We start from the raw sequence: 27,629 nt of genomic DNA, 5'->3' as shown, positions 1-27,629 counted from the left end.
AGAGAGAGAAAGAGAGAGCATGTGCACAAGCAGGGGGAGAGGGAGAGAGAATCTTTTTTTTTTTTTTTTCAATTCAAGAGAGAGTGAAAGAGAGTGAGTGTGCAGGTACAGGAGTGGGGGCGGGCAGAGGGAGAGGGACAAGCAGACTCCTTGATGAGCGCAGAGCCCAATGTGTGGCTCCACACAGGACTGGAAGCAAGGCTCTATCCCAACGGAACCATCCAAGCAATGCAAGAGAGAGAGAGAATCTAAAGCAGACTCTGCCCTCTCAGCTCAGAGTCCCACGCAGGGGGTCTCACGCCCCCTGAGATCATGACAGGAGCCGAAAGCAAGAGTTGGTTACTTAATTGACCAAGCCACCTAGGCACCCCTCAATTTTTTCTGACTAAAAAAAAATCATAGGTAGTCCTGAAAACTCCCACCTGGAGGTGCTTGGGTGGAACATATCAGATGTTTTCGTCCGTGGGGGAAGAGATAGGAAATAGGAAATTTCTAGGTGGTTTTGGTATCAAAACAGATTTCAAAGGCTCGGAGCACAATTTCATCCTTTTGTTTATGAAGAACTGTGACATATGAACTACATTATGCTGTCTTGACTTGCCCTATGTGTTTTCCTATTATCCTGATACTGTTTTATCCAATTCTCTAAAGAAACATTTTTTCGAGAGCCTACAATGTGTGAGGCACTGCCCGAGGCAATGGGTATACATTGGTGAATCTAACAGATTCATATCATTCTCTGCTCATAAGGTTCCTGTGAGGAAGATAGTTCATCCCATAACTAACTTGTGATAAGTGTCATAAAAAGAAATTGAAGAGGCAAGGAGAGACTGTGATGGAGTCTGAGGCTGGTGATCTGATTGTGGTAGACTTAAGATGACTGCCAGTTCTTTGTTCTTCTCCCCATGGAGACCTGGAGTCCTTTGACCCTCCCTCTGAATCTAGACTGGCCCTGTGACTTGTGTTAACCAATCGAGTGCAGTAGAAGTGAGGCTAGGTAAGCCCTGAGACTGGGACCTAAGAGACTCATAGTTCTTACCTTTGTTGCTTAAAATGTTTTCTCCTGGAAGCCAGCCATTATATAAGAAGTCTGACTACCCTAAGACCACAGTGTTGTGAGGAAATTCAAATGAAGCATGTGGACAGAGGGAGGCTACTAGGAAGAGCACCCAAGCCTTAGCCCTGGGAATGAAGTCTTCTTGGACCCTCTTGTCCAGCCCCACCAGTCACCAAAAGAATGCAAGCTGAGCAGCTGACCCCAGTGGACCTTGCCTAAGCAGAAGGACCCAGTGAACTGTGCCTGATACCTGTCTCACAGAGTCAACAGCATATAAAATCATGTTGTTTTGAGCCACTATGTTTTTTTTTTTTTTAAGATTTATTTATTTATTTGACAGAGCACAAATGGGGAGCAGCAGGCAGAGGGAGAGGGAGAAGCAGGCTTCCCGCTGAGCAGAGAGCCCGATGTGGGGCTTGATCCCAGGACCCTGAGATCTTGACCTGAGGCTGAAGGCAGATGCTTAAATGACTGAGCCACCTAGGTGCCCCTTGAGCCACTATGTTGTAGGTAGTTTGTCACACAGCCATAGCTAACCCAAACATCAGGAAACCATCTTTGACTGAAACCGAGTGATGTTTAGACTCGAGTAGCTGACCTTAGCCCAAGATTCCTGACATGGCACCCTGGCCATGGGGCAGGGGCTTGACAGCTTACCGGAAGGTAGGGCTGGGAGGCAATAGAAGGAGTAGTATTTACTAATTAACAGAGTCTTGCTTTCTCTAGGACTCATGGGTACTGTGGCAGTGGGATGAATCTGAAAGCAGAAAACAGAAAGATTTGAGAATTGCTCATACAAAATAAATAGACATGCCCAGTCCTTCCCTAATTTTGTGTCACTGGCCTATCTATATACTTGTTAACTTTTCATCTCTTTGGTTGCCTTTCCTGGCCTCCAGCATGCATCCCTTCCACCCAAATTTCCCGGTGCTTCTTCTTTTTTTTTTTTAAGATTTTATTTATTTGACAGACAGATATCACAAATAGGCAGAGAGACAGATAGAGAGAGAGAGAAGCAGGCTCCCCTGCTGAGCAGAGAGCCCGATGCGGGGCTAGATCCCAGGACGCTGGGACCATGACCTGAGCAGAAAGCAGGCTTCCCGCTGAGCAGAGAGCCCGATGCGATGCGGGGCTAGATCCCAGGACGCTGGGACCATGACCTGAGCCGAAAGCAGAGGCTTTAACCCACTGAGCCACCCAGGCGCCCCTCCCGGTGCTTCTTTGTGCCTATTACCTCTATAAACCTTGAGCACATCATTGTACACAAATGGAGGGATTTCCTGCAGCTGTTTCCGCATCACTGGCCGGGATACCTTGCAAGGCCCCAGAGGGCAATGCTCAGCGGCCAGTCCCTCTCTCCGTCTTTTTCAGGGACGGGGCTTAGAGTAAGAGGAGAGGCACCTGTACGCCATGTAAATATCCCAGCAACCGTAGAGAGGGAATAATGATCCCTCTACACAGATGTGGGACCCCAGTCTCAGAAGACGGAGGAGCTGGTCCACATTAACACTGCTGGGGGGTGGGCAGGGCTGGGTGGGTGCCTGTTGAAGAGGGAGGGACCTCCCCACACCTGCTCCAAACTGTTCAGTATGCAAGGCCTGAGTTCTTCGGGCAGCTTCTCCGCTGGTGGGACACTCATGTTCTTTCAGACAAGGTCTGTTTACAGAGTGGGAGGAAGAGAAGTTAGTACTTGGAATTCTGCTCTCTGGGAACAAATGGCCTTTTCTGGAATGATTTCTCTATTTATTAATGGGATTCATCAATTTATAAATAGCACAGGCTTGTATGTCGTCTTGAGAACAGAGATCTTCATTATGAGTCAGGAGGTAAAAGTTCTACCTCCCATGTGACCTGAAACTCCGACAAATTGCTTTACTATTCAGATTTTTCAGGTCTTAGTTTCTTTCTTTCTTTCTTTTTTTAAGATTTATTTTATTTATTTAATTTGGGGGAGGGCAGGGCAGAGAGAGAGGATCCCAAGCAGACTCCACACTGAGCACAGAGCCTGGGGCTCGATCTCACGACCCTGAGATATGACCTGAGCCGAAATCAAAGGTCAGTCACTTTTTTTCTTCTTTTAAGGTTTTATTTATTTATTTGACAGAGAGAGACACAGCAAGAGAGGGAACACAAGCTGGGGAGTGGGAGGGGAGAAGCAAGCTGATGAGGGGCTCAATCCCAGGGCCCTGGGATCATGACCTGAGCCAAAGGCAGATGCTTAACAACCGAGCCACCCAGGCGCCCCAAGAGTCCGTCACTTAATTAACTCCCAGGCTCTCTTCAGATCTCAGTTTCTGTCTCCTCCACTGGACTCAGAATAATTTGAAGGAAGGGAATGTTCCGGTCTTCTTCATATCTCTAGCATCTTGTACAGGGCCCCCAGATGTTTAAGGCTGGAAAGAAATGGAAAGAAGGAAGGGATTCAGCATGAAATACCAGTCATAGGATCAGGTATATGATCAAAAGAAATGCGGGGTGTTTGTTGAAAGACAAGTGTATCTGGGTGACAAGCTTTTTGGGAGGAGATGGGAGCTGTAGCAAGGGTGTCTTCTGCATAAAGGGCACAGAAAATGGAATTGACACGCACATACTGGCAAATGCCTTGGCAACCTTGCTTTTCCTTGTTCCTCCCAAAGCAACTGATACTGCCAAGATGACCAAGTAGTGTGACAAGAGGACGGCAGTCAGCGACCGCTCTGTCCAGCCACTTCCTTTCCAGTCACCTCTGTAGGTGGCCACAGGGATGGAGAGCTTGGAGGAGCCCTTAACATACATGCGGAATGGCGACTTGGTTTTCGTGCCACCAAACTTTACCTGATATGTGTTCTTTGCTGACCTCAATTCTTTTGACCTTGCAGAGCAAACTCCCCCTTCAGGATTGTGCCAGGATTTAAATGGGGAGCCTCTGGTTGCAGAGGGCAAAGGAGTCATGCTAATAAGCTCTCCAATTCTGCTTCTTGCAGACAGCTTCAGTTTGGGAGGAGAAGGCATTATTTTTAGAATTCCTTCTTGCTTTCATCCTGTGCCTTGAATGATTAACTCCTAGTGTTTCCTCTCCAGTTGCTCCTGGGGAAGCAAGAGCGCTTTCAGCCCAAACTGGATGCCTTTCCCCCCCCCCCCGAAATCATGTTCAATCTGCTCCTTCTTTCCCTCCAACTCTCTACCTTCTGCCTCCACCCCCACCACCCCCTCCTTGAAATCACCTCCATTGGGTCTCCAGGACAGTGGATTGTTTCCTGTGGGGGGTGGGGTTGGGGGTGGGGAGGGGGAGGGGGCGGTAACATAAAAATATTTAACAATATATATATTTTTTTAAAGATTTTTTATTTTATTTATTTGACAGAGAGACATCACAAGTAGGCAGAGAGGCAGGCAGAGAGAGAGAGAGAGGAGGAAGCAGGCTCCCTGCTCAGCAGAGAGCCCGATGCGGGACTCGATCCCAGGACCCTGAGATCATGACCTGAGCCGAAGGCAGCGGCTTAACCCACTGAACCACTCAGGTGCCCCACCTGTAACAATATTTAAAGTCCAGTTTAACTCTTCTGATGTCTAGGAAAAGTAGCTTCATGGATCTTCAAACAGATGATAGCATCACTTGACTTAGGGCATTAAAATACAGAGGTAGGCGTAAAGGAATAAAGGAAGCACATAGCTCTGCCTTTGCCCCAGGGTGGGGGAGGATGTTTAAAACACCTATGATATTTCATATCGTAAGCAGATGCAGCCACTGTTTACTTATAAATCCACAAAATATTTCAAAGTGTAACTTTACTCTGTGGTTAGTTTTTGATAAATTATCCTTTACTAATTTTATTTATTTATTTGTAAAGATTTTATTTATTTGAGAGAGAGAGCGTGAGTGAGAGCACAAGCAGGGATGAAGGGCAGAGGGAGAGTGAGAAGCAGACTCCCTACTGAACGAAAGCCTGACATGGGGCTTGATCCTGGGACTTCCAGGTTCATGACCTGAGCCAAAGGCAAATGCTTAACCGACTGAGCCATCCAGGTGTCCCCATCTTTTTTTTTTTTTTTTTAATATATATATTTTTAAAGATTTTATTTATTTATTTGACAGAGAGAGATCACAAGTAGATAGAGAGGCAGGCAGAGAGAGAGAAGGAAGCAGGCTCCCTGCTACGCAGAGAGCCCTATGCGGGGCTCGATCCCAGGACCCTGAGATTATGACCTGAGCCGAAGGCAGTGGCTTAACTCACTGAGCCACTCAGGCACCCCCAGGTGCCCCATCTTTTGCTAATTTTAAGAAAGAAATCTCAGAGGGAAAACTATAGTTTTCAAAGTTATATGCAAATCGAAACTTAGGAGTATCTTTCAGGTAAATTTTCTTTTTTCTTTTTTTTTTTTTAAGATTTTATTTCTTTATTTGATGGAGAGAGAGAGAGATCATATGTAGGCAGAGAGGCAGGCAGAGAGAGAGAGGGGGAAGCAGGCTTCCCTTGAACAGAGAACCTGATGCAGGGCTTGATCCCAGGATCCTGAGATCATGACCTGAGCTGAAGACAGAGGCTTAACCCACTGAGCTATCCAGGCGCCCCTCAGGTAAATTTTCTTAAGAGGAAAATAGATGCAAATAGCTATTTGGGGGAATATTTGTGCCTAACACAAAAGAAAATGCCCTATATTAGTAGTGAGTAGTTATTAATACTAACTTATCTGACTAAATATATTATTTCTTTTTTAAAATATGGGGCTGTGGTGGCTAGAAAGGGAGCCAAGAGAGCTCTTTGACTTTATTACTTTTTAAAATATTTTCATTTTTTAAAGTAGGCTTCACACCCAGTGTGTGGCCCAAACTCATGCCCCAAGATCAAGAGTCAGCCAGGTGCCCCAAAGACGGTTGACTTTTTTTTTTTTTTAAGTAGGCTCTACACCCAGGGTAGAGTCCAAAGTGGGGCTTGAATTCACGACCCTGAGATCAACACTTGAGCTGAGATCAAAAGTTGGACACTTAATGAACTGAGGCAAAAACCTTGAGTGAATTTGAACTTGTAACAAAGAATGGATGGATTTGGTGACCCTGCCCAAAGCGTGGGTGTGTGTGTGTCTGTGTATGAGCGTGTAATGTGTTTAAAGTTGTATGGAGTCTGATATGGTGGCTCCTGAGCTCTAATGATTAAAAGTTTAAATAAATGTAACTTGTCCTTTAATTCTCTAGAGTAGGTTTTAATTAATGAATTAGTTTGCTTATAAGCTATTTATTTATTTATTTAAGTAATCTATACACCCAACATGGGACTTGAACTCATGATCCCAGACCAAGAGTCAAATTCTCCTCTTACTGAGTCAGCCAGGTGCCCCTAGAGAAGGTTTTAAATAAGCCTGAATCTGACAAGAAAGCTTCCTTTTCATTCTTTACAAAGTTTCAAGTAGTCAAGTCATAAGAGGAATTTCTCAGTTTCTCTGATATGGCTCCTAGAAATAAAATCTGAGATCTCAAGAACACAGTGTTAAACTGAAATACCAAGGACTCAGGCATAAGCACAGATGGGTGTGTGGGGGAGGGGTAGGAAGACAAAGGGAGAGATTCTTTGCCCTGAATACATTGTCCCAGAAAGGTGCCTTGTGTATAGTTTTCAAGATCGTAGGTAGACACGGTGGTTGTTAAAGTTTTAATGAGAAAATTTGAGGAAGCCAGTGTGAAATTCTCAGATGACACATCAGCGGTGAGATCCTGAGACAGTCAAAAAAGTCATCAAAACTGGATGTCTCTTTTATCTGCTCTGCCTCCCACCAACTGTCTCTCTGCCTGTGGGTTAAAGAAGGAAACATCTGGGGAGAACACTTTCGTCCTAAAGTGCTAAGTAAATGAAGAGGGTGTTGCAATAGTGAATGGCACAATGTATTGGTTCTTTTGACCTCAAGTACCTGGCATTGTCCTTTACTGAGCTTAAATTTGTCCAAACAAGCTTAATCTCTCTCTCTCTCTTTCTCTCTCTCTCTCTGTCACACACACACACACACCCCAACTTCTTCACTCCTCCAGTAAACCCAAACAAGTCTGTTCTGCTTGAAATAATTCCTTCAGTAGCTCCCACTTCTCTCAGGTTTTAGTCTGACCTGGTAAGGCAGAAGCAGCCACTCGGGAGCTGGTCCCCAGGGGCTCGGCATCTCTTCTCTCCCTCCCAACGCATCCGCCATATTGACTCTGAGGCTCTTGAAAGTGCCACACTCCCTCCTCACACCTCCATGCCTTTGTTTTACCTTCTGTCTTTACCTCCATATCTGCCTCACTCTGATAGGTCTTTCCACAGTTAGCTCAGATGTCACCTTCTCCTGAAAACCTTCCTGGGCTATCTGTTTGCTCAGATCAGGATGGTACCTCACCAGTGAGTTTTCATGCATCTGTCTGGGCCTCTACAACAGTACTACACTAAATGGAACCCTTTGTCCTTTCCTATTTACTGTTGCTTTTATGGTAGTACAAAAGCTATCTCATGGCAAGTGTCCTTTGTACATTTGACGGGTGAATTGTTTAATCAGAGTTAACGTACTTAGCTGTGTGCCCAAGTGGATGAGGACAAATAGATTTTATATAGTTTGTTTGACTGCGAATATTTTCCTGGCAGTGATTCAGCAACCTGAAAATTAATGGAGGAAGTAAACAGTAGTTACAGAGAGAATGGACTGCCTTTGATTATCTTCTGTGAATCATCTGTTTAACCTATCAATGCTTTAAATTATTTTTGTGGGGTGGGACGCCTAGGTGGCTCAGTGGGTTAAAGCCTCTGCTTTCAGCTCAGGTCGTGATCCCAGGGTCCTGGGATGGAGCTCCACATCGGGCTCTCTGCTCAGCACGGAGCCTGCTTCCCCCCATCTCTCTGCCTACTTGTGATCTCTCTGTGTCAAATAAATAAATAAAATCTTTAAAAAAAGTATTTTTGTGGGATAACAATACTAACTAGAAATAATGAAGACCAGATTTATTATGCATATATGCTAAACATCTTTTTTCGTGTTGTTCCAAGTGCTATAATTGCAACTCCAAAATTTATCTTCCTCCTCCACCCAGCCAACTCCCAACACACACGCACACACATAGACACAGACACAGACTCACATACACACACTCCCCTGAAACCCCTTACCGGATTGCATCTTTTTTTTTTTTTTTTTTAAGGTTTATTTATTTGAGAGAGTGAGCATGGGAGAGAGAGTGAGCAAAGTGCAGAGGGAGAAGCAGACTCCCTGCTGAGCAGGGAGCCCGGCAGGGGGCGTAATCACAGGATGCTGGGATCATGACCCCGGAGCCGAAGGCAGGCACTTAACTGACTTAGCCACCCAGGAGCCCCACCAGATTGCATCTTCAGTAATGTCCTTTAAGAAAAATGTTACCGCATTTCCAAAATCAGAATGGATCTCCTAAAGGAAAATAGAAAGTGATAAGAAGACCCATTCAGTTGGCATATGCGGCTCCCCTTTGATGTCTTCAAATGAGCCAAGAAATCAAGAATGAAAATCATATACGGAGGCAAAACTTGAAATCTTCTCCCAAAGCCTTTGGCACCCAGTCATGTGGACCTGTGCTGACTACGAAGTCAGTTCTGCAAGTCAGCTGGTAGACAGAAGAGTTATTTTAGAAAGATCATCTCAGGAAGCTTATTTATATTCTCTCTGAAGTAATGAGTCCAGTGAACTCTTGAACTGGAGATTGGAAGTCCTTAATTTTTGCTGTCACTTGGAAAAGAATTCCTCTTGATAATTTTTAATGTAATCTTTTGGAGAGCAACAAAAGTGGCTGACATCATTATTAGTTTACCTTTTGGCCTGTTTGGTAAACACCAGATAAAATGTTTCAAGGGTAGAGCTTGAAAGTCTAATTAAATGACATTCAAAATCAATGTCTCAATCTCAAGCATAGTTTGTATTTTTAAGTGGACATGAAAGACTGTTAGAATATTCTGTCTAGTTGGGGCACCTGGGTGGCTCAGTGGGTTAAAGCCTCTGCCTTTGGCTCAGGTCATGATCCCAGGGTCCTGGGATCCAGCCCTGCATCAGGCTCTCTCCCTGCTTCCTCCTCCTCTCTCTCTCTGCCTGCCTCTCTGCCTACTTGTGCTCTCTGTCAGATAAATAAATAAAATCTTAAAAAAAAAAAAACTAAAAAAAAAGATACTTTAAAAAAAGAAAAAAAGAATATTCTGCCTAACAATTCCGTATGCCAGAAAAATGAGGTCAGAGATCTGGCACAGAATTGGGCATAGAATCTTTTCCTATAAGGTGTAATGAGAAGGAACACTGAGGCAAGAGACTTAAGACTTGGTTTTAGCTCTGGTTTTGCTTCTGTGACCCTGGCCACGTCCCTTCAATGTAAACTTGGATTTCCACAGCTACTGAAGAGAGGAGCTGGACTTCTAGTCTCCTCACATCTCTGAAGATCTCCGTTGGATTATTCCATATTCGAACGAAGGAGGTCACATGTTTTCGGCTATTCCAACTACATTTAAACAAATAACCCTTCCTTGTCCCAGCGGAGGGGAGAGTTATACACACACCCTGCCGCCTTGCACCCTGGGAAATGCAGATAGTATCTCATCAGCTGACCAACATGTCTACAACCTGTTCCTGTTCCAGTGGATGGAAGGCTTTCGGAGGCAGTTGGGTTGTACTCTCTGACCCAAACTGGCAGAGTGAGGGCAGTCTGGTGTGTGAGCAGATACATGACTCATCCTCAGGAGGGAGAATGGGGTGAGTGAGCAGTGGTTCTGGGGGAAGCGTCATTCAGGTTATTTGTTCTGCCCAACCCCTTCAACTGGCCTCAGTGCATTTGCTTTGCCTCTTTCTTTCCCCACACCTTCGCTGGATCTTGCTTTCCCTTTACACTGGTGCAGCTGGATTCTTGTTGGCTCATAGAGAAGATAATGTACCTAAGCCATTAACCACCATGCTAACTCCTCCTTGGTGCCAGAACCCTGACTGAGGTCAAGGGGGCCCCGGGCCTTATGTAGCTAAGGGCAGGGCTCCAAAGACTCAGCTCCAGGCAAAAACCCTGATTGGTGTGAGCCAGGCATGTGCTCCCATTTGCCTATTATCCTCACTAGTGATTGGTTTGGGTTTGGGCGTGAGTCATAGTTCTGGCCAAGGGAGAGATCTCTGGGAGAGATCAGTTGAGAGAATTCTGGGAAAACTCATATTGTGTTATCTGCATGCAATGCCTTGAATGTCATGGCTGTCTTCTGAAAATGAGAAAGATAAGCTGATAGGCTGAATAAACTTGGTTGAATAGAGAAATGGAAAGAATTATCTGGGTCCTTGGTGACTTGGTGATTTGCTTAATCACCCCTGGAACCTATCTACTTCTTGAATTCTTGCTATAGGAGATAACTCTTTCTCACTGCTTGAGTCAGAAGCCACAAACATTTTAACACAGTTCATGCTACCACACTGGTGAGACAATAAAAGAAATCCTTGGGCTTTAGAACTATGTAAACCTGATTTCATATCTCAGTTCCTCAACTAACAGGTTGTTTCTGAGGACCAAATTCCTTTAAAACTTCATGACTGGGATGCCTGGGTGGCTCAGTTGGTTGGGCACTTGTCTGCCTTAGGCTCAGGTGGTGATCCCAGGGTCTTGCGATCGAGTCCTGCCTGGGGCTCCTTGCTCGACAGGCGCCTGCTTCTCCCTCTCCCTCTGCCTCTCCCCTCTGCTTGTCCGCCCCCCCCCTTTCTGATAAATAAATAAAATCTTTAAAAAAAAAAGGAAAAAATAAAACTTAGTGACTTAAAAAGCCATTAAACGTGTATCATCTCTCAGATTCCGTGTGTTACAAATCTGGGGATGGCTTAGAGTTTTCTTCTCTCATGAGATTGTAAACAGGTATTGGCTAGGGCTGCGGTCATCTCATCGCTTCACTGGAGCTGGTGGGTCTGTTTCTCATGGGGCTTACTCAGGTGGCTGCTGGGAGGCCTCTGTTCCTCCCTACCTGGGCTTTCCCATACTAAATAAAGGCTTATTAGGTCTATAAAGTCCTTATTAAAGGACTGGATGGTGCAGTGGGTTAGGTGTGTGACTTGATCTCAAAAATAAATAAATGAATGAATGAGTGAATGAGAAAATAAATACACACATAAATAGATGTCTTATTGTTCTTTTGATGTGGCAAGGCCAACAGATCAGGAATGACTGCCAATGAGAAGATGGTTTGTTATACTCCCAGATCACAAGAAGAGGGTACATCTATTCCTTAGGAAAGCACTGGGAAAGGTCTGGAAGCAGAGGCAGCTGGGAGAAGATGGAGGCAAGAGACTTTATTGTGGCTTCCATAGGAAGGAATGGGTAAAGTAGGGATGGGCTAGTTTGAATTATTTCAGCAGGGTCTGGGGCACAAGAGCTGTACCCTGGTTGTCTAGTACCTGGCTATGGAGTGATTAGGGCAAGCGGATATGGGCCCTGGACTGGTTGCTTGCATTTGAAAAGTGTGCTCACAGACAGGGTGTTTGTTATCTCTGGGAACTGACTCACCTTTGGAGGGGCAGTCCCTCCAGGTCATTAAGGTCCTAGATGTCAAAGCATGGAAATACAAAAAATAACAGACATGACTAATACATCCTCACAGCATGGTGGCTGGCTTTGCCCGGAGTAAGCCGTCTGAGAGAGCAAGACAGAAGCTGCCATGTTCTTTGTGATCTAGACTGGGAAGTCACACACTGTCACCTCTGCCAGGCTTGACACAGACCAGCATGGGAGGAGACGATACCAGCAGGTAAATACCTAAGAGACAAAGATCCCTGGGGCTCATCTTAATGGCTGGTTACCATATATTTGAGAAATTACTGAACCTCCATGTCTCAATTTCTTCATCTGAAAAAAGATGGTAATAATATTATGGTAGTCAGACCTCTCTGTTGCAAGCAACAGAAAATGATCCTGGCTTATTGAGACAAAAGGGGAATTTATTGAATATATTCCAACTCACACAATAAAGGGAGGCCTGGGAGTAGGAAATACCATGGAAGGTCAGTGGTTTGGAGAGGAGACCTCTCCTCGACAGTGGATAATTCTGCCAGAGCTGAATTCCCAGCACCATGGCTGTTGCTGCGGGTCACTCTTAATGGCTTCTTCATCCTGAAGGTTCCACCGCACCAGCAGAGTGGGAACAGGAGGGCCTGGCCCCTTCTGTATCCAAGAATCCAGCAAAAAATGATGCATCCCAGGCTCTTAGGAATGCTCGTGAAGATTAAACAATATATGAGTCTTTGGAAAATTGAGTCATCAGTAATTGGTTATTTAATAGACCTTGGGGTGGTGTTGGCATCAGGAGGGTGCTGAGACCTTGGGTGGAGAGGGATCTTGTCTTAGCCTCTGAAGCATCCTCCTAATGGGTCCAGAGACACTGGTCACTTCTAATACACCCTCACCCCACCCCTGGCTCTTATACACATGTACACATTCTGCACGTTTTCAGCTTTACTGAGATAAAATTGTGTCCATTTAAGGCATACAAGGTGATGATTTGATCCATGTCTACACTGTAAAATTATTAGGCATGGTGGGGTTAGTGCCTCCACCACCTCCCATAATTACCACTTTATTTTGTGTGTAGTGAGTACATACACACATTCTTAATTTGCTGAACTTTATATAAATCCTATCTCTACCTGTAATTTGGTTGTCCTGTGAGCAGAGCTGGAGTCAAGGGATCAGTATGTGACTAATCGAGAAGAGTGAGACTGAAAGCCTCCCGTGAAAATTTCCACCCTGGCCCCTAGGGACACTGAGACAAACCACCTTGAATCATACTAACTGGTGGTGGCTCCTCTTAGTGACTTTATTAGCTTTACTTCTCTTTCTGTTTGAGTTGTCAAGGCATGGCAAGACACCACCTCCCCAGGAGCCTGTGCTCTGTTAGCTGTTGGCATGGGTCTTCCTATTCAGACTCAATTATTTCATTCAAAGTGTTTCCCGTGTGTTGGGTTTGAGCTCACCGAGGTTGATGCCTTTAACTTGTCAGTGGTTCTCAGCTTTTGGTGTACATGAGAATCACCAGGAAGCCTTGCTAAAACACAGACTGCTGAACCTCACCCCCAGATCCTCTCTTTTAGTAAGGCTGGGGTGGGGTCTAGTAGGATTGTGGATGGTGCTTAGGCTGTTGGTATGAGACTGTACTTCAAAAACCACTGACTTGGGTGACTTGGCGCTGGTGCTGGACTGTTTTCATAAATGTATACTCTTCCCAGTAATTGCCTTTAATAAAGAAAGCCAAGACAATACTCATAGAGCAAAATTCTATGGTACTCAGAAATAAATATTGAAACATGATTTCAGTCAGAAAGATATTTACGTGCATGGAACAGTGTTGGCTACCAGAACTTGACCAGATGGCAGTTTATTACTTTTCTTAGATTCTCAAGAAGACCAGAAGCTGTACAGGGCTAGTGAGATGGCATCACACGATCAGAGGCTCAGGTTCTTGCTTTCTTCTCTGCCACCTTTGGTAGATGTCTATGGACCTCATGGTCACAAGATGGCTGCTGCACCTCAGGTATTGCCTCTGCACTGTAGGTGGGAAGAAGAGGGAAGATAACAAGGAAATGTAGGGGTGGCTTTCTGGGTGGCTCAGCTGGTTGAGCAACCAACTCTTGGTTTCAGTTTAGGTCATGATCTCATGGTCATGGGATCCAGCCCTGCATCTGGTTCCATGCTTAGCAGGGGGTCTGCTTTTCCCTCTCCCTCTGCTCTTCCCCTGTGCTCTCTCTCTTTCTCTTTCTCAAATAAATAGGAGATGTACATGGAAGCTTTTCTGAAAGTCCCTTTATAGACTTCTGTTCCATTCTCATTGGCCAGAACTCTGTCCCATGGCCACACTCAGCTTCAAAGGAGCTTAAGAAATCAAATAGCTTTAGTTCAACACTTTACCCAAATAAAATGAACTTCTGTTAATGAGAAAGCAAGGGAGAATGGGTAGAAACCAGCAGGCTCTGTCTCAGCATTCACCTGTTCCATTCTCGAAGGATCCCACATAGTGTACCCAGCCAAGTCCATATATGGTCTAAAGCAGCCACACAACAGGTGAAGGGCCAAAGGACATGGACAGATCATCTCTACTGGCATTTCTTGTTTCATGCCCATGCATATTATTATGAAAAGGGTAAACTCTGGGTTAGAACTTGGTTCTTTCTACAGGACTTCTGAGGAGTCTTGTGTTTTTAGGTACATAATGATTTTCCAAGATGAGGATAAACAGGGTGCATTCTCCAAGCTTATTTGGCCACAGAAGCTTTGTAAACATTCTCCCGGAGTATCTCACCAGACTTTTGCCAGGAAACTTTGATCTATACAACATCAACTATCAGAGCTCCCCAAAATGGAAGAAGCAAATAGGCTCTTCTTGAACGAGTGGGACAGTCCTTTCTTTTTTCAAGAGGAAGGAAATGGATATAGGAACAGCTGATGAGTCAGGACAGGGCGTGTGGTGCCATCTGCTTTCTGGTAACTCCATGAACTGGACAAGCCCCTTGCCCTCTCAGAGGTTTCTCATTCTTATTTGCAAAGTAAGATCTGTAAGAGATTAGGCTGCATCCAAACAAACTAAAATGTTTGCAACTTCACAGCTCCAAGAGATGTCCAGAAGGGATGTCTGAACAATCTTTGCTAATGGGAGACATGGGAAATAAGGAGAATAGTTTCAGATAAGAAAATGTCTCTTAGAAGTCAAGAATAGGGGACGCCTGGGTGGCTCAGTTGGTTAGGCGGCTGCCTTCCGCTCGGGTCATGATCCCAGAGTCCTGGGATCAAGTCCCACATGGGGCTCCTTGCTCAGCGGGGAGCCTGCTTCTCCCTCTGCCTCTGCCTGCCATTCTGTCTGCCTGTGCTCGCTCCCCCCCCCCTGATAAATAAATAAAATCTAAAAAAAAAAAAAAAAAAGTCAAGAATAGTGGGTTTTTTTTTTTTTTTTTCACTTTGACTGATACCGTTTCTTCCGCAGAGTTACTCTGCGAAGAGCGGCAGTTCACTGGGAAACCGCATACAACATGGAACACTTCACGAATTTGCATGTCATCCTTCACAGGGGCCATGCTAATCTTCTCTGTATCGTTCCAATTTTAGTATATGTGCTGCCAAAGCGAGCTAAAGATATTATTTTTAAGTAATCTCTATACCCAACGTCGGACTTGAACTTGTAAACCAACATCAAGAGTTGCATGTTTTACTGATGGAGACAGCCAGGTGTCCCTTGAAGTCAAATATAGTTTTATGGAGGGTGGAGGGGGGTCACCTGGGTGGCTCTGTCAGTTGAGTCTGCCTTCGGATCAGATCATGATCATGGGGTCCGGGACTGAGCCCCACATAAGGCTCCCCGCTCAGCTGGGAGCTTGTTTTACCTTCTCTCCTGCTTGCTACTCCCCCTGCTTGTGCTTGTGTGCCCTCTGTCAAATAAAAAAAATTTTCAAAAAAAAAAAAAAAAAAAGGAATAGTTTTTTGGAGGAAAAGACATTAATGAATATAGGGGATGGAGAACGTGGGGTTGCATTAATTTCCTATGATTGCCTTAACCAATTACCACAAACTTGGTGGATTCCAAAGAACAACTTTTTATCAGTTCTGGAGATCAGAGGTCTGATACGGGTCCCCTTGGGCTCAACCAAGGTGTCAGCAAGATTGCATTCCTCCCTGGGGGTACTTGGAGGAATCCACTTCCTTGCATATTCTGGTTTCTGAGGGCTGAGCACATTCGTTGGCTCATGGCTCCTGTCCTCCATCTTGAAAACCAGCAACACTGCACTGACCCTTCTCCCTTGTCACTTCTGCCTCCCTGACCACAGCTGGGAAATGTTCTTCTCTTTTAAGGAATGCTGTGATTGGGTTGAATTCACCCAGATAGTTCAGGATGACTCTCCTCTGAATTTAACATCTGCAGAGTCCCCTTTGCCTCGTAAGGTGACGTATTTATAAATTCTGGGGATTAGGGTGCGTTCATCTTTGAAGGCTAGGCAGACATTTTTCTGCCTTCTACATGGTGAAATGTTTTGTTTAAAGAAGTGTAGGTTAAAAAAAAGAAAGAAGAAGAAGTGTAGGTGTTGAGAAGCCTCACTCTCCTTCCTTTCTGAGTCTCCCTGAAGTTCTGTCCTTATCTACACTTCTCACTTCCAAAAAAATAAAGAAGTGTAGGTGTTGAGAAACTAAAGGATGTTTCTGAAAAATTAAAATCAGGCTTCACAATTTATGGGGTAAAAAGGAGTAGACAGGGTTGAGACAGGGAAAAAAAAATCCAAGAAAGGAGATAAGTCACAACACGAACAAAAGTAGTTAACAGTGCTGGATACACATTAATCCTTTGTTTGTGAAAAAGCCAGAGCACAGATTGGAGGCTTAGCATGGGATTGCTCTTCCTGGTTATATAGCATAACTTCACAAAACAGAACTAAAAACCAAAACGTCACACCACTTAAAAAGCAAGCCTGCATTAGCATTTTTAAAAAGATTTTATTTTATTTGACAGAGAGAGAGGGAACACAAGCAGGGGGAGTAGGAGAGGGAGAAGCAAGCTTTCCGCTGAGCAGGGAGCCGGGCTCCCTGCAGGGCTCCATCCCAGGACCCCAGGGATCACGACCTGAGCAGACACTTAACGCCTGAGCCACCCAGGCTCCCCAAGACTGCATTAACATTAATGGTTGGTCCTGCATAGCTTTGCTTGATTTTTAGGGGTGGAAGATAGTGGAATGGTCTGATGTCATCACAGAGCCACAGACAGTGTTTGAAAGAATTAATAAGAATCTGGTGAGGGGAGGACAGTCTTGTCTCTATTTAGTGGCTGCAGTACACAGAACAAAAAGAAACAAAGGCGTTTACATTCAAGGGAAGAATGGGCTTGGGGCCAGGGGTGGCCAAACATCATTCATGGGGTCAATAAGATGGTAAGAACCAAGAGCAAGTAAAAGTATCCTAGTGAAGGGTGTACAATGTGGCTTTCTCAGCCTCGGTGCAATTGGCATTTTGGACCAGATCATTCTTTTTCTTTTTCTTTTTTTTTAAGATTTTACTTATTTATTTGACACACACAGAGAGAGAGAGAGAGAGAGAGAAGGAAAGCACAAGCAGGCAGAGTGGCAGGCAGAGGGAGAGAGAGAGGAGCAGGCTCCCTGCCAAGCAAGGAGCCCAATGTGGGGCTCGATCCCAGGACCCTGGGGATCCTGACCTGAGCCGAAGGGAGCCGCTTAACCGACTGAGCCACCCAGGCATCCCTGGACCAGATCATTCTTTGATTGGGGGGTGGGGGACTATCCTGTGCATTGTGGGAAGGTTAGTAACATCTCTGGATTCTACCCATCTGATGCCAGTAGAGCCCCTTCCCCAGGTTGCGACAGCCGGAAGTGTCCCTTAAGGAGGCAAAATTGCCCCACCCAAGAACCACCTGTAGAGACTGAGAGAGTGAGCCAGCAGGTGGAACCTGAGGACGTGGAGAGATTTTTCAGGACAATAACCGAGGGAACATTCTCCAGAGCTTTTTGCTGGACCTTGGGAGACTGGCAGGGAGCCACAGGAACAGCCAGCTGGTTTGCATATTGGTCTCTAACTTGGCTGTGGCAGCCTCCAGGTCGGAAGGGCTCAAGAATAATTTATTTAGATGTTCCACTCTGGCTATTGTCTATTTGTTGTGTAAGCCCAGGCTTTAAAAGGTATTTCACCTGGGCAGGTGATACGCTTGTTTGTAATATACACAGCCTGGGATCTATTACCTTGTTTCACTCATCTGGATCAGTTGGCAGTCCTCCAGCACCCCTTGATTTGTGGAAGAGGAAGAAAAGGAGGACTGTGGACTCTTGATGCAAGATGGGTCACCTCAAACCTATGCAAATAATCTTAGGCAATTTAGGAAAGGTGCACTGCTGGTGGATGAATTTTTAAAAAAGGGTGTCCCCCTGGGCAGGTCAGGAGAGCAGGGTTAGGAAAGCCTGGCACAGCGAGTCCTTGGGCTAGAAGGTCAAGCTCTGTGCCCCATGCTGATTTTACATATCACAGGAGACACATGTGAACCTTGGAATTAGATAGGACATTGGGATCCCCTAGCTAGGACAGGTCCTAAACTTTCTTACCATCAGACTTAGATTTTTCCTACAACTCCTGGTCAGAAACAAAGGCAAAGGATTATGAAGCAGTGAGCAAGAGATGGTTTAGGAATGTTCTAAGGGAGAAAAAAGCAGAATGGATAGCTAGAAGCTGTACCTGTTTGCTTTTTTGTGTCTGGACTATTCATTTATAGATTTAGGACCTAAGTGGTGGGGTGGGTGCAGAGACAAGTAAAGGGGCTGTGTTTTTTGAGTGAGGGCAGCCCTCTGAAAACGATCCTATCAAACACGGATGGCCCAAGGCCTCTACTTTGGAGATGGCATTCCACACAGCCAGTTGTGATCTATTCCCTGCATTCCTGTGAATTTCCTTCAAGGACCCCAGAATACCAGCAGTGTTAACCCTCTTCCTAGATGGTCTAAGGGTCATCCTGCTGAGGGGGAGAGAGATTCTTTTTTTTTTTTTTTTTCCTAAAAATTTTATTTATTTGAGAAAGAGAGAGCATGAGAGGGAAAAAGGTCAGAGGAAGAAGGAGAAGCAGACTCCTCGCTGAGCAGGGAGCCTGAAGTAGGGCTCAATCCAGGGCCTTGGGATCATGACCTGAGCCGAAGGCAGAGGCTTAATGACTGAGCCGCCCAGGTGCCCCCTTAAATGTTTTTCACTGAGAGAGAGCAAGTGGGATGGGGTGGGGCAGACGGAGAGGAGAGAGAGTATCTCAAGCAGACTCCGCCCTGAGATCAGGACCCGAGCCAAAACCAAGAGCTGGGTGCCCCAGGACAGAGAGATTCTAAATCAAGAAAACCTGCATTAAATGCAGATGTCTCCCTGGTATAGATGAAGACCCTGAGACACGGAGTCGGACCAGCTGTTACCATTGGCAGGGCCTGGGGCGAGAGGATGCATGGAGGTCCACACAGCCTACATCTGATATTTAAATAAAATTTGCTCCCTCCTTTTTTTTTTCTTTTTTAAGATTTTATTTATTTATTTGAGAGAGAGACAGTGAGCGAGAACATGAGCGAGGAGAAGGTCAGAGGGAGAAGCAGACTCCCCGTGGAGCTGGGAGCCCGATGCGGGACTCGATCCCGGGACTCCGGGATCATGACCTGAGCCGAAGGCAGTCGTCCAACCAACTGAGCCACCCAGGCGTCCCAATTTGCTCCCTCCTTGCACCTGGCAAATATATCTTCAGAGCAGCAAGTTTGGGGAAAAGAGTGAATGAAATCTGTGGGTTTTATATGACTGAAAGTTCACAGAAATTTAAAAAATGACGATTTTGTGATTATTGCACACTTGTGGGTATTCTGCTATGACACCTTTAAATGGACATTAAAGGGGCGCCCGGGTGGCTCAGTCGGTTAAGTGCCTGTCTTCGGCTCAGGTCATGGTCCCAGCATTCTGGGATTGAGCCTGCATCAAGCTCCCTGGTCAGTGGGGAGCTTGCTTCTCCCTCTCCCCTCTGCTCGTGTGCTATCATCTCTCTCAAAAATAAATAAAATCTTTTAAAAAAGAACAGTATCTTTAACAAAATCTAGATGCCTATGATATCATAAAGGGTTGATGTCATGTCTCATGAATATTGTGTGCACTACATGCACACACATTTGAGAGTAACAGAAGCCGTTTGTGAACATTGTCTACTTCGTAAGAAACTCCAGAACCATATACCAGAACACGAAGAAGAACAAGAGCCTGTGGACGACGAGGGTCTGGAGAGCTAAGGTAGCTTTCCTCCCCCATCCAGGAGCTTGGCCCTCTCCGAGGCAGTGTCTGTATCTGATGTCAGCAGAAACCCCCCCCTACAGACGTCAGCGGCTTTGGGTGTACTTACCTCTGGTTTGGAGAACTCAGGGCAAAGCACAGAGGTTCGCTGGGAGCTGAATGGTGTTAGCCACCAGCCGTTCAGGGTTACTGGTGGGACTGAGCCAGTGCTCAGAGGCACATGACACAGCCTTTTAAAGGGGCCGGGCCCCGGAACCCCCAGCACGGGTCTGAGGCCAGCACTGGGTTCCTTGCTAAGTCACGATATAAATATGACTGTAGTGGGTTGAATGGTGGTCCCCAATGAATATGCTCATATCTTCATCCCTAGAACCTGTGAATGGGGCCTTATTTGGAAAAAAGGTCTCAGCGGATGTGTTAAGTGAGGCATCTCAAGATAACTCTCTCTGCATGACCCGGATGGGCCTCTGTACCACGACAGGTGTTCTTGGAGGAGACAAACAGAGTCAGAGAGAGAAGAGAAGGCCGTGTGAACGTGGAGGCAGAGAGTGGAGTGCTGCGGTCACAAGCCAAGGAGAGCTGACAGCCAGCGGAAGCTGGGGGAAGCTGGGAAGGATTCTCCCCTAGAGCCTTCAGAGGTAGCCCCCCGCCCCTTCAAAACCCCTGCTCAAAACTTGATTTCAGACTTCTGGCCCCCTGAAAGGACCCATTTTTGTTGTTTTCAGCCACCAAATTTGTGGTGATTTGTTAAGGCAGCCTTAGGAACTGAGGGCTAATTTCAACAACTACTAACACTGTTGAACATTTACTAGGCCTGATTACATGCCAAGCTCTTCACTAAAACCCTTTTACAAACATTATCTCATTTAAACCTCACAGCAGCCTCAGGAGATAGGTACCATTATTATCCCCATTTTATAGATGAGCAAAGGGAGCTTCAAAGAGGCCACGTAGCTTGCCCAAGGCCACATGGCTGGTAAGCTGGGATTTGAATGTAGGTCTCTCTGATTCCAAAGATCTCTTTTAAGCACACGCAGAAACCTCCCTTCCGTGTGATGGACCCAGGTGTAAAGGAGACACCCCGCACTTGGTGGTTTTTGTCTGTGCGACATGGTCTTTGTCCTCCTGCTTGGATATCTGGATGGCTCAGATGGTTAAGCATCTACTTTCAGCTCAGGTCGTGATCCCAGGGTCCTGGGATCGAGTCCCACATTGGGCTCCTTGCTCAACAGAATCTGCTTCTCCCTCTGCCTGCTACTCTCCCTACTTGTGCTCTCTCTCTGAGAAATAAATACAATCTTAAAAAAGGGGGGGGGGGCTGATTCTTTGAGAACTCTCTCCCCCAACCCTGGGCTCTTTACTACCGCCTCAGAAGTGAGATATAATTACAATGGGCCGTTCTTCTAGCTTGGAGGACCATGGGAACACTGTTTCTGTGTCATAAAGAAACATTTTAGGCATACACAATCACTCATAGTTCTTTGCATCTATTTAGCCTCTGGGTCATTTGGGTTTATTTGTAGATGTTGCCAAGATGAATCAGAAATCTGGAGAAACTCTTTGTCCTTGGAGAAGGACGGCAGTCCGGATGGATTCTTATTACTTTCTTTTTGCTGATTTTGAATTTGTGTTAAGACTATCTCACTGTCCCAGAAGAAACAGTTAGAAAATTTTGTGTTCTTAAGACTTAAAATATGTTCTCTGAGCTCACTTAAACTCGCTCTCAGAACCTCAACACTGGGCTCTGGTGATGGTGTGATTTTGGAAACAAGCATTTCTTTCCTTCTGTACTCCTGTCCTGTCTTTTGGGGATTGAAAGACAGGACAGGACAGGACAGGATTGTTCTCCATCTGCTGACAAAGTCAAATAGTCTGGGTGTTTGTGTGTGTGGGGTAAAGATGTTTGTTGGGGGAAGAAGGTCTGGCTGAGGTGGTTACGTTTGTTACCCTCTCTTTTCTTTCTTTCTTTCTTTCTTTTTTTTAATATTTTAGTTATTTATTTGACAGACAGAGATCACAAGTAGGCAGAGAGGCAGGCAGAGAGAGAGGAAGGGAAGCAGGTTCCCTGCCGAGCAGAGAGCTCGATGCGGGGCTTCATCCCAGCACCCTGGGATCATGACCTGAGCCGAAGGCAGAGGCCACCCAGGCGCCCCTACCCTTTCTTTTCTTTCAAACAAAATCTACCCCATTTTACAGGTGGAAACATTGAGTCTCCGTGGATCGAAAGGATTTTCTCTAAGACAATTCAACCAGATCAACTTAATTACAAATGCTATGCTTCTCCTCTCAAGAAACCCTTCCATTTAGTGGCCATGAGAGCTGTTATACAATGAGTTTTAGGCTCATTTTAAAGCAAGTCATGTGTCCCTCCGGTTGCTCTGACCCAGATAGGAGAAAGAAATTCAGGTTTGCATACAAAGAAAACCAAAATCAATAAGGAGGCCCTACATGAGCACTTTGGCTGATTATGGGAATGTATGCCTCATCTTTCTACCACCGCAATGCTTCCTCACTTGGGATTGACTTGCTGTTCCAGTTAGGACACTGCCCCCCTGCTCAACACTGTGCAGAGGGGGATCGAGGTCCAGAGCCAGGCCTGGGGATGGCTTTGGCTCGTTGCTCTCTCTAAACCCTGATTTCCAGGGCAGTCAAGAGATGCCCATCTAACCTTGCTCACAGAGATGGCTTTGCACTGGGCTAAGCAACAATGTCTACGAGGCTTGAAACCCTTGTTCTCTTGAGGGGAGGACAGTGGAAGGGCAGGAGAGCCAGACAGCGGACAGGCCAGCGCTGGGAGGTGTTAGTGCGGACAGAAGGTGCTGGCCTTGAACAACGGAAGGTCACTCCTGATCTCATTTATTCTGAGTCCCTGCCTTCTGTGTAGGTGTTCTGTATACAATCTCTCCCCGGAGCTTCTCTCCTTTTTCATTTCTCTAAACCAAAACCTGTTCCCAGGGAAGGAGCTGATCAACTCATTCATATCAGGAGAATGGACAAACACTTATCGTCCTGGGAGCATATGCATTTTGAAGGCATAAAGCACAATCATGGGTCTCTGCGCAATTCCTGCTGTCAGGGAAGTCAAATGGGAGGGTGTGGCCCACTCCGGGGGCAGGACATGGTGTGGATGTGCAGGAAGGTCAGGGTGAGAGCAAGACAGGCATTTTCAGAGACCAAGACAGCTATTAGCCAGGGCTCCAGGGTCAGATGGAGGTGGCCATGGGAGCTACGGAAGCAAAGAGCAGAAAACCTTGAACTGAAAACTCTGTGCTGGAAGTTATCTGCTTTTTCCTTCAAGTAAAAGATTGAAGGAAAAAAAAAATCATATAAAACTCACTCATGTATACTTTCATCGAATAAAATGGTATTTGCTAGCAGAGAGAGTCACAAACAAGATACAGAAGGCCTCTCTCTACCTGGAACAATGGAACTTTCTCTCCAGCTAGTGGGGTGAGGCTAACAACATCTAATTTCACGTGGGGCTAAGTGCTTTGAAAAGACAAAACAGGTAAGAGGTAAGGAGGTAAGAGAGCGGCGAGGCGGCTTCATGGGGTGGGGGTGTTTAGATGAGGAGTCTGCTCAGGCTTCCCAGGTTGGGTTTCCAGATTTAGCGAATAAAAATGCAGGACACCCGATTCAACTTGAGTTGGGGAGTGTTGCGCAATGCGGACTGGAACCTGGCCAAGAAAACCAAGCAGCACTCGGAGACCTTGGAGGATCAGAGATTTATTTCACTCAGGTGGGTCCGGAGGAGAGTAATCTCTCAAGGGCTGAGCCCCGAGCACAAACAAAGGGGGTAGTTTGTACACTTTTATTTCTGTGTCTGTGCCACTCCTGCGGCTGTGGCCAGTGGGGCTAGGGGAAAGCCTGCAACGGCCCTGGGGCCAGGACTGGGATTCCCCGGCTGGAAGAACACAGGTTTTCCTGATCAGGAGAAGCGATGACAAGTTTTTCAGCCTAAGTGTGTCCCATGCAATATTTGGGACATGTAAGTCCTAAAAAATCATGCGTCATTTATCTGGAGTTCACATTTAACTGGGTGTCCTGCATTGTATCTTGTAACTCTAGCCCATGAGACCGCCGTGAACGAGGAGAGGGAGAGTTCCAGGAGAGAAAACAGGAAGGGCGAAGGCAAAGGCAGAAGCGAGCTTGCTTTGTTCAGGAAGCCCGTGTGCTTGGAACACGGGGAGTCGGGGGCACCCCAGAGAGGGGGTCAGAGGCCAGATTATGTGGAGCCCCAGACCCATGTGAAGAGTTTGCTTTTTATTCTCATCTGTGGGATTTTTAAGAAAAGATTTATTTGAGAGACACAGAGAGAGAACACATGCGCACATGTGGGGCAGGGGGAGAGGGGAAGCAGACTTCCCGCTGAGCACTCGACCTGTGGCCCTATCCCAGGACCCTGAGATCATGACCTGAGCCGAAACCAAGAGCCATCCAGGCGCCCCTCCTCCGTGGAATTTTTTTTTTTTTAAAGATTTTATTTATTTATTTGACAGAGAGAGATCACAAGTAGGCAGAGAGGCAGGCAGAGAGAGAGAGGAGGAAGCAGGCTCCCTGCAGAGCAGAGAGCCCGATGCGGGACTCGATCCCAGGACCTTGAGATCATGACCTGAGCCGAAGGCAGCGGCTTAACCCACTGAGCCATCCAGGCGCCCCTCGTCCGTGGAATTTTAAGGAAAGCCCCCAGCACCGCGATTAGTCCTGCCCATGAGGATTCCCCTCAGGTAATGTGTTTCTCAAAGCAGTCTCCACTGGCCTTGCTTTAAGGCCAGACTTTTGAATAGGAGAGTGGGTGCTTCTGCTCTGGGGGAAAGTGAGCAATGTTTCCCCTAAATTTGCTTGACCTCACCCTTCTTCCTCATTCACTTCTGCCTTCGGCTTTCCTAGCGCTGGACCAAGTCTTTCATCCCACCGTAAGGAACCAGCTTACAACGCTAGTGGGAGAGCAGTTTTAGGGACTCAAATTCTGACTAGTCTCTCAATGACCACCAGGGGAGTTCGAGGGTGCTCATGTCAAGCAGTTCTGACCCTGACTGCTGGCCAAGATGACCTGGGACAAACTCCCGCCCCTTCTCTGTATCTGGATGGCCACGACTCTCTCGTGGAAGAGATATTCAGAGCCAGTCTGGCGGCACACCAAGACTGCCAGATGGCAGAACAGTCAAAATATTGTGCTGTGAAGCCCACACTGTGTTTGGGTAAAGGCTGAACTTCCATTCCTGCTTCAGACCTTAGTGGGCTCCGGGCTGAGAACGTTTCCTGCCGCCTCTGCCGTTTTCCTCGGTGACTCACTGAGTGACTCATGGCTCGTCTCCTACAGTTCTCTCCTTGCAGAGATTTCTCTCTCCCAGGCAGCCTCTTCTCTGGCCTTCTAGGAGGAGGAGGAGGCTTGACTGTATTTCTGTGAGACTAGAACAGCCCTCCCTAACTTTCCATGGAATGGAGAGTTTGGGAACCCAAGATTAATCGCCAGGTCCAAGTGACAGAGTGTGGACGTCTGTGTGGACAGCTTGAGGGGCTGTCAATTCATTTGAAAAGGATTTGACTTGTGTAAGATCTCACAGCTGCTTGCTGCCCTCTAAAACAGAAATGTTTGGGGTGCCTGGCTCAGTTGGAAGTGCACGTGGCTCTCGATCTCAGGGTCATTGAGTTCGAGCCCCACGTTGGGTGTAGAGACTACTGAAATAAAAAAACCCTTTAAAATAAACATGTTCTTCTTCTAGATAATCATGGTTTAGAAAACAAGTATCTTTACGAGGGAAGCGGTTTTCTCCCATTGTTGCAAAGGTATGTCTTTCAGATAGGCTGAATCACTTGCTGGTGGACTGATTCTTTCCGAAAAATGGAATGACTCCCCCCCATTATACCAAAAATGAATGTTTACTGCAGAACCTTCAGAAGAGTTAGAGAAACACAAAGGGGACCATAAGTATCACCTGTAATCCTCCCACTGAGATATAATTGCTGTTGACATTTTGATGTTTCCTTCCTGCCTTTTTCCAGACGCAGATGACCGCCGTTTAACAAATTGGAAGAACATGTGGTATAAACTGGTGGATAACTTGTTTTTGTAACTCATTTTTTTCATTTGATAATATTTCCAGGATTGTTTTCTCACATCATAAGATGTTTTCATCATCCTGGAGGCCCCTCAATCCACTCAGTTGCACTTTTAGGTTTTTACCCTTCTTTAGAATTACAAACACCCTTGCAATGGTATGCCTGGCCTTATGAAAACGGAGTGATGTTTCCAGGCAGTGGTCTGTCTGGGCCTTGGTTTGATAAAGGATGGAAGACAGGGAAGGAAACCGAGGAAGTTGATAGGTTTCAGTTTGATTTTCACCCGTCTGCTGGAGGAGGGGGAGAAGCGAGGCCAGGATTTCCAGTGTCCCCACTGTAAAGGCTCTCTCCCTCCCCCGTGCTCTTCATTCTGTCTCTCCAACTTGACTTTCATGGTATTTATCACCTGCATCTCTCTGTAGCTCTTTGACCTTCTCTGGGCCTTGGCGCTGCTGCCTTTCTGCGCCCCCCCAGAACACGACCCCCCAGAACTCGCCCCATCAGACCCTCCCTGGTCCCGCCGGGCTGATGCCGAGCGTTTTCTGTCTTGACTCTGTGTCCCAAAAGTTGTTTCTCGGAGCAGCGAATGAAGGATCGTTGTTATAATATCTGAAGTCGTGCCTATAAAACCCTTTGGCAGATCACTGCCTCTCTTTGCCCGTGGGTGCCCCCCACTGCCCAGCTATGCCTAACCGGGGAAATGGTAAGAAGCTCAAAGACAATTAACAATAGTGTGACCTCTGGATTTCTTTAATTTCTTCACTGGACAAATCCCTGCATTCCCTTCTCTTTAGGCAATAAGTGTTTGTGAATTCTAATAACTAGGAAAATTGGGATGATCATAATTCCCAAGCTAGAATTCAAGAAGTAGATAAGAACGTTCATAAAATCAAATCATGCTCCACTGAGTGCTTAAAAAAAAAACAAAACAAAAAAACACCCTCCTTTGTTGCAGGACTCTAAAAATAGTTCCCAATGCTGTCCTTCACCTTCACAACTATTGTAGTCTTCCATTCTAAATCTGACTGACACAGAGCAGCAGAATTTATACTTTAAGTTCATAAGGGAACAGACAGCTCATTAATTCTTAACATTGGTGGGATTTGACTGTTCACTGGTCATATGCTCCTTTCCGAAATATATCTGGCCCACTTTTCTGAGATGATTAAGATGTCGTATTGATAACCTGAGGGCTATTAACAGCACAGTGTCCTTCTGGTGTGAGACAAGGTTACAGTCCCCCCACGGGAGAGTGTGGGCGACATCTACACTAATCATCTCAGGTTCCTTTGTTCACAAGTTCGTTTATTCAAACCTGTGAGACTCTCCTAGGTGCCTGGCCAGAGAAGAAGTCTTTGCCTTCCAGAAGGGAGACAAATATTTAATATAACGAAAATGTTACAAAGCAAAATAAAGCCAAGTAAGAGAATGGAGTGTGTGTGTCTAGGGGAAGTGGGCGGGGGCGTGTGTGATTTTTAGATCTGGTAGTTAGAGAAGACCTCTTTGCGGAGGTGGCATTTGAGAACAGAAACTAGTCGTGAAAATGACTCTCTGGGGACAAGCAGCAAGGACAGAGACCTCAAGATGGGAGAGGAGCCACCGGAGAGCCAGCGAAGACTCGAGGGTGGCTGAATGTGTTGTAGGGGGAGAGATCCAAGGAGGTGGGCGGCCAGCTCAGGGAGGGCCTATAGGTCATTGGGAAGAATCAGCATTTTATTCTCTGTGAAGCTATCATCCAGAGGTGACCCTAAGGCAGGGGGAAGCGAG

At 46.1% G+C, this 27,629-nt stretch overlaps 1 non-coding gene across 1 annotated transcript; it reads right to left on the bottom strand.

Moving 5' to 3' along the window:
• Positions 1-15,034: 15,034 nt before the first annotated feature.
• On the bottom strand, positions 15,035-15,136 carry LOC132018832 (U6 spliceosomal RNA). Its single transcript, XR_009404613.1, has one exon. It is a non-coding gene; the product is annotated as a U6 spliceosomal RNA (small nuclear RNA).
• Between the last annotated feature and the right edge of the window lie 12,493 nt (positions 15,137-27,629).

This window comes from Mustela nigripes, chromosome 5, assembly GCF_022355385.1.
Source record: "Mustela nigripes isolate SB6536 chromosome 5, MUSNIG.SB6536, whole genome shotgun sequence".
In the NCBI taxonomy this organism is placed as follows: Eukaryota; Metazoa; Chordata; class Mammalia; order Carnivora; family Mustelidae; genus Mustela; species Mustela nigripes.
This window is presented reverse-complemented; position numbering and strand designations above follow the sequence as displayed.